Source organism: Lolium rigidum, chromosome 4, assembly GCF_022539505.1.
Source record: "Lolium rigidum isolate FL_2022 chromosome 4, APGP_CSIRO_Lrig_0.1, whole genome shotgun sequence".
Lineage (NCBI taxonomy): Eukaryota > Viridiplantae > Streptophyta > Magnoliopsida > Poales > Poaceae > Lolium > Lolium rigidum.
In genome coordinates this window covers 107,694,414-107,701,827 of record NC_061511.1, presented here as the reverse complement: position 1 = coordinate 107,701,827, position 7,414 = coordinate 107,694,414, and the positions used below count along the sequence as shown (strand labels likewise).

The 7,414-nt window shown below is 36.7% G+C and overlaps 1 long non-coding RNA gene across 8 annotated transcripts; it reads right to left on the bottom strand.

The window, feature by feature from the left end:
* Nucleotides 1-484: 484 nt before the first annotated feature.
* On the bottom strand, nt 485-6,974 carry LOC124650329. Of its 8 annotated transcripts, none has more exons than XR_006986959.1 (7): nt 6,687-6,974; nt 6,457-6,544; nt 5,478-5,645; nt 4,348-4,409; nt 3,183-3,270; nt 2,438-2,586; nt 1,901-2,360 (listed from the first exon to the last, which is right to left on the bottom strand). It is a non-coding gene; the product is annotated as an uncharacterized LOC124650329 (long non-coding RNA). The 8 variants fall into 8 exon arrangements; XR_006986960.1 differs by having other exon boundaries at nt 5,478-5,635; XR_006986955.1 differs by having other exon boundaries at nt 6,457-6,974.
* Nucleotides 6,975-7,414: the final 440 nt, after the last annotated feature.

Genomic DNA, 7,414 nt, shown 5'->3' with positions numbered 1-7,414 from the left:
TTCTGTGGTACAAAAAGACATTCAGGGTCCAAAACATTTGAGTGACTCCAATAATTGTGATTATCCAAGTGAGTGCTTGTTATATCTTGAGGTAAATAGCTGAAATTGAATGATAATTGGAGTCTTTGGTGACACCACAAAGAAATGTTACAGGTAAAACAAATATAATAGCAATATTGCAATAAGAGCAGAGTATTGTAAATCAGCAACAATATTTCACTTGGATATAACATAACATGAAACTCAATCTGATTGACACCATCTAAGTCTCACATTCTGACAGAAGTAGCCTCTGAATGAAGTAAAAGCTCAACATCACAATAGGCAAAGACTAATAAGAACAGCTTATCCCAGTGTGATGTATGTATCCATGTTCCTCAAGTTTACACTTCTTATCTCGTCCAAACTACTCTTGAATACAGCGGAGAAACTCTAGACTGACCATATCTCTAGGTCACAAAACATAGCAGTACAAAGGTAAAAAAAAAAAGAACACTTGGCAAACTGAATTAAGAATGTAATCTTTATCAAACTCCGAAAGTCCTACAACTCTTTTACATCTCCTGTAAAAAGAGCCAAAAAATAAGGAGAGAAAAATGGAGGCATCTTCCATGTTGTTCTGTTACTGACTAAGTGGACATAAGTGGACACTGGAGGCACACAAGAAACGCACCATCAATGACAAGAGACTTTGGTTCGCAGTTGCTGAAAGAGACTCTTGCAAGTGGTGTGATTGATGTTGGGGAATCACAGAAGTTCATCGCAACACAAAATCCTTCACCATTCGTAGTCTTGTCTAGTTGTATGAAAAATAAAATGGAGAGCATCAGATAGGACGAACAGAGATTTCAAGCAGTATAACACAGTACAGACATTGATAGCATGCTAGCAAATTTTGTAATCATGTGCAGCAAGAAACAAGGCACATAAATTGAGCAGCCATTTTTTTGCTTTGGCCAATATAAAAGATTTAAAAGTGCGCCTTGGCGCACGATCCCGTGCAATTTGTGCCGATGTTCATTTGTGTAACAACGATATAAAAGTTAACTACCAATATGATTAAACATTGCTTAGGTTTTACAAAATGATATTGTTATGATGAAATTAGGATAAAGCACATGAAACTGTATGACATGATATGACATCTACTCTAACTATTAGGAGTAATAAAAGATCGATGATATGTCATCAGCAAATCGACAGCGGTGGATTCACCAACTATTTAAGCAGATGCTCAAATCCACCTATATCGATGGAAAACATGCATCTTTGACACACAGAAATACATACCAATGGTAGTCTTAGTAAGAGCAAAGAACATTGCTCCTACATACATAAAGGTTATATTGGAGAGAACCGGGAAATACACATCAGTGGTAGTCTTAAGCTAGAGCAAATCGCACTGCCATACATACATAATTGTTACATATACAAAAGTCTGAAGAAATTATAGCTAGTAGATGAATGTATTCTTCTGGCACAACCTTCCTAATTAGGAAGCAACATATTTCTCATACTGTTCTCCGAAGCTAAATCTCTAACCTTCTTAAGTTGCAAGGTCTGGACGAATGTAGATCAGATACGCCGATCTTTTAATTGTGCCAGAAAGCATGATATACCTCCGTCAGATGGCTGTCATTTCTGGAATGTGGATATTGATATACCAATGGGATAATGGAGTACTTTTAAATGTTGGCATGCGTGAAATAATTCATGTGTTATTATAATTAATGAGAGAGTTCATATGCAAATATTGTATAATTAGAATCTGAAGTTCATACATTGGAAGGGTAATAAGTACAAACAGTATTGTTATAGATTCTTTCAGAGATACGATGTGGAGGGTGGAAGCATCAAATTTCTCCGCATTATTATCTCCCTAAGGTGTTAGAATTAGCCATTGGCCTCTTCAAAAAACAATTTTGTGTATATCAATTGTATGATTACACGTAAAAGGTAAATATAAAATTTACATTTTTTGCTTTGTGAAGCGTACTTTGGATTTGCTAAATATATGTGTCTCCATGGTCGTTGGCTTGATCGGCAGTCACCTCTCATACCATAATCCTACAACTTCTTGTTTGATGAACAATAAATGGTATTAGGCAATCTGCATGCACGATTTAGATTACTCTATTAATTCTAAGGATTTAAATTGTTTACTTCAGACTTCAGAGGAGTGTTACTTCCAATGCATGTAATGTAAGAAGAATACTGAAGGGTTATGCATTCAGCCTAAAGAAGGACCATTTTCTGGAGGAGGTGCGACTTGCTGGACCTCAGTTCAGTGAACCGAATTATGTATCAATAATGCGCTGATCTATATGTATCCCGGGCTTCCATGAAGATAAACCTCCTCACTATAAATGTGGTATAAATAATGGTAATTATTCTTAAGAAAGGAAAACTGAAAAGAAGTGCGTTACGTAATATGTACCTCACAATTTGCCATGGCTACACCCAGTTCATGTATATAATCTTGCCAGTCCCTTGGTATCTATTTTCTCAGATCCAGCATAAACCACAAGTTGCCAACGATGAGAAAGCGTTGACAAATAGTAGATCAAGGCTCGTTGTTTGCAGGGTCTAAATGGAAGGAATCAGTCAGGATGTGAAAAGGCAGAAATGGTTCGAATGCCATATATTGAGATTAGGAATCATGTATGATCAAAGAAGTGATGAATATATAAAAAAATTGTAGACTTTCGAAGCATGTGTGATCAGAGAAGTACGAATATAAAAAATTGCACACTTTCAAATAGATTGAGAGAGTAACTTTGGAATGGACAGATTGAGTTGCATATGGTTTATGGTGGAGCTTTCGAAAAAAAAACTGTGCAGCACTGCTAAACAATATTGCTTGTCAAAATAACAGAATGAACATGTCCAGTTCTATATGTTCATGGCAGCTTTGGCTGGTAAACTTATCAAGTTTTCACTTGCACGCCAAGTGGTCTTAGTCACTCACTCATATCCCCTAGTCAGCTATTTTTCGATCAAAGGCATTTAACCCTGCTTTATAAGAAAGGGGACAGTCTTACAAAAGCTGAGAACACCAGCTTTTACAAATGAAGAGCATCAGGAAGAAATAAAAGGTCTCTAACACACTGTCAAACACCACTCCCAGACCAAAACCCCCAAGTTCAGAATACATAGGACATTCAAACAGTTAAAAGACACACCTTTTCAATCTAGAGACAATCTTCTTTGAACGCTCCACCACCCCTGGAATATCAACCGATACTTCTTGCTCCATAAAACCGCCCATTGCTTCAGAAAAAATAATATTGGATAGATAGCATCAGTAGGATTCTTAAGACATATCTTCTACAAAATGAACTTATTTCTGGTAGTCCATAAGTTCCACCTAACAGCACCAAAGCCAATCCAAATCTGAATACAAAAACGCTTCCTCTTTTGTTTAATCCAAGAACATAAATAGGGCCAGCAACATAATATCATGTTTTTTTACCCAATTGAAACAGTAGCAGGATGCTCCTCCCCTCCATACAACAATGGTGAGGAAGATAGAGAGACAAGTTTATACCGAGAAGGTGAGCAAGATCCTTCTATGTGAATTAGAATATTTGAGTTATGCAAATGGTATGCTCTTAATTTAGGTGGAAAGAGATACAGTACAAATACTATTTGAGTTATGAAAGCTTGAAAAATCATCCTATGTGAATCATTAATATACTGGTATAGTTTAGGAACAAATTGCACAAATTGTAAGCAGAGTGCAAAATCTCCACACAAAAGATACATGGTATAGTTTAGGAACAATAGGTGTAGCATTTAAAAAATGTGTTCTTAACTCCAACACTAATTATCAAAAATACACAACCATGCTTTATTTATGTCGTAGCATAGTAAAACAACATTTAGAAAAGACTGAACATTGTACCAGAAAGATTCAATTTCAAAATAATATGAGCCACTACAATCATCGCAACAAACCAATTGACTGCTTGGATTATATGAGACCTACGACTTATTCTAGCGAAGAATACTGCTGTGACATATAACTGGAAAATCCACTTACGAAACTACAATTTTACCTTCACCACCAGCTGTGGCCTACCATGGATAGTAAATAAATCAGAGTAGCAATCGTTTGAAAAACGAAACTGACCGAGACTATTAACTGAACCACGAAAACCAGTTACACACCAAAAGAAACCGCAACATAAACTAACTAAACAAGGCAGAATTGAACAGAAAATATTCTTCATCCTGCTACAGATAAATCATCACCTTGCACACAAAATGAGCGGATTTCGCCCGAATAAGTCTGAATGATGATTAAGAATCCTGAAATCAAGTATTAAGAATGTATATAAATGTCACCTGTAACCACTCAGAACAAATACTACAGCCTCCGCAGGGCAGAGATCAGTCCTCACGAGATCCTGAGGAGAGGCAAAAATGACAAACTATGGTCATGGGTAGCTGCAAAGTAACATGGGGCTGTGTCTTGAAGACAACACGGAGATGAGGATATTTGCTAGAGATTTGGGTTTAAAAAGACCTTTAGACACGTAAGAATGTGTGTAACTATAAATTTGGTGAATGAGCTACATACTGTGTAAACATAGCATGCTCCAAAAAAGATATGTTTCTTATAGAATAATGGTAGCAGGCCATATTATGAACTGACCACAAACAAAACAGTAATACATTTCTTAGAAAGCAATGTGTATTCAGAAAAGCCAATAAGAAAAGTCAGACTTGGAGATGATACCAGCAGCTCCACACAAAGCTCTAAGTGCATTTTCTTTTCATAGATAATATAAACAACCTAAATTATCTGAAACGGAACCAAATGAAAAATCGACTCCTAGCACACAGATCTCTGCTAAACCTACAGCCTAAATTGCAGGGACATTGATAGGACCCATGTGATGTGTAGAAACTATATATAACCAACCAGGTTCCAGCTATTAGGCCTGCAGTTTGTTATGATAGAAAAAACATTTAGGAAAGCATTCGGTGGATATGACGATATATATCATATTACATCATGTTACATGGTATTCTATCTAGCAGAAATAGAACATCATTTAGAAAACACCGAAACCTGAACTTTCTAAGCATCATTATTCTAGACTGATATACTCTGAAAAAGAACCAGAAAAAGGAACCTATATGAGAAGTGAAATCAGTATAGTGAAAGCATCTGCTGCATAACCCCTTATAGAAAAGGTAAATGGTCATTTTGGTTGCTCTTTTAGATAGAAAAGCAAGCCTTCTTCACTACTCAATTTCCCAGAAACGAATGTTATATACATGATCATAAGCAAGAAAAGGAGCAGGTATAATAGTACTGGATGCAATGAAAAAAATCAACCAAAGCTGGTGGAGCTCGCATTTGTCACACCACCAAATCCAATAGGCCACTTGCAGCCATATAACACAACCACACGAACTCAATAAGCCACCAGACAGCTTCGTTGATAATTTGAAGGTATGAGTTGTACCTTTGGAATAGCAACCCAAATGTTGTCATGCCAAAGCTGCGGGCCTTGTCCTAAGATTGGATGTGTGTACCCTCAATTCTTGGGAGGATCCAAGGAGCCTGATGAGATAGTACTCTTGACCAAGCAATCTCACCACTTTCGCAACCTTCCATGAATAGCTGTCAAAGACTTCAAGGCACTTGTATTATGTTCATAAGGGAAAAATCCAACAATATTGCAAGAAACATAAATTAATGCAGAGAACATTAAAAACTATGATTGATGTATTGTACTTTACGTTGAAACATTTCAACATAGACTTCCCTAAAACAGAATAACCAGTAATGTGCCTATTAACCGTATGAGATGAAGCCTAAATTTCTGAGTGTACACCAAAGCAAACAGTAAACATCCGAAGAAGGCTATAGTGAGTATTTACGCACATCTCGGATTTAATTTTTATCCGAAATGAGAGTTCGAGGTATTATGGAGCAAATTTCCAATTTAGCATGGACATGCTTGCTGAATATTGTAAAAAGATATTTAGGCTACTGCAGTAAAATAAATTAACAGATCACTCATTTTCTTGTTCCTGGGTGTGTTCATAAAACTGCACAGTATTCCAAAAAAGAGACAAACTTGTCTTTTAAAAACCAGCTTTAGTATTACTAATTTGCCTTACACCCAGGTTTGTCATGATGGTGGCCATGTTTTTGTTCCCAAAAAACTTAAACAATGTTAACTGGTACACCATTAGAAACTGTAGGCTGTTTTTCCTCAATGCCTAGTGCCACAGACAACAAAAGTATGTCTTAATTATAATTTGGGCCTTTTATCACCAAGATGTTGGTTGCACTACAGACTTATGGTCTGATAAATACCAAAAATATAAATTAAGTGGACATATAAAGTTAAACTGAAAAGGACACCTTGATATATCACAATATTTCAAGTGGGCATGTATAATGATAATGAAGCAACAAAATTGATAGGTTCTCACTCTAATTATCTTTGGATACTTTTGTGTTCAACAGGGATCCTTAGGCACCAACCTACCCAAATGCTTCTAGCTAGCGAGTTCAACATCCCTGTACCCCCAAGGTAAAACACATTTAGAACTTCATAGAAAATGCTAGGTGAGCATTTTGGTGGTGCCAAAATAACATTGATAGGAAAATGATTCAGGAAGAAAAACCAACATGAATGCAGAGCGAGGAAGGAGGCATTTACATTTGTACAAGACACATGTGTCTCACTACCAGACAAGCGACGGCCAACACCTGCTCCTCGTCGCCATTGATATCCAGGTCCTAGGTGCCACACTACATGCCAAAAGATCGAACACACAGATGTCGTTACCTCTGCCAGGAAAAAAACTTGATTGCCTCATATATCTTTTGGAGGACAAAATAATCCCAAAGGCTGATTCCAGCACTAAAATAAAAGTGAGATGAGAAACATAAACTCTTCTAGCTTTCTTATTTTAGCATTTCCATAAACCAAATGCAAAAGCTAGATTACAAAGAATAACCATCATAAATCTTATATTTACTAATTGGAGGCACCGTTAATGCCTCCACGTTAACCCACATCATCATAATAATTAGGACAATTAGATCTAAAATTTATGGTTAGGATTAATCGAGAAACATGTGATTTATTCTGTACCAAAGAGAGTCACGTTGGCACGTTAAGTTGTTTTATGTTGCACCGTACAAGGTTCCATGTTAATCCTAGGAGCGGCTCGATGAGATGGCCCAATATATGACGTCTCTAGATTTCAACTTTAGATCCTACGATAGGGCTCTGGAAATATCTCCGCACTAAAGTAAATTTAAATGGTTGATCGTGTACACAATGTCTTAATTAAACGGCTAAGGTACTGCATCGGCCAGACATGAGATCACGAGCAGCTGGCTGCTCCTAAGTCCTAACAAGAAATCTCTTAATGTTTTCTT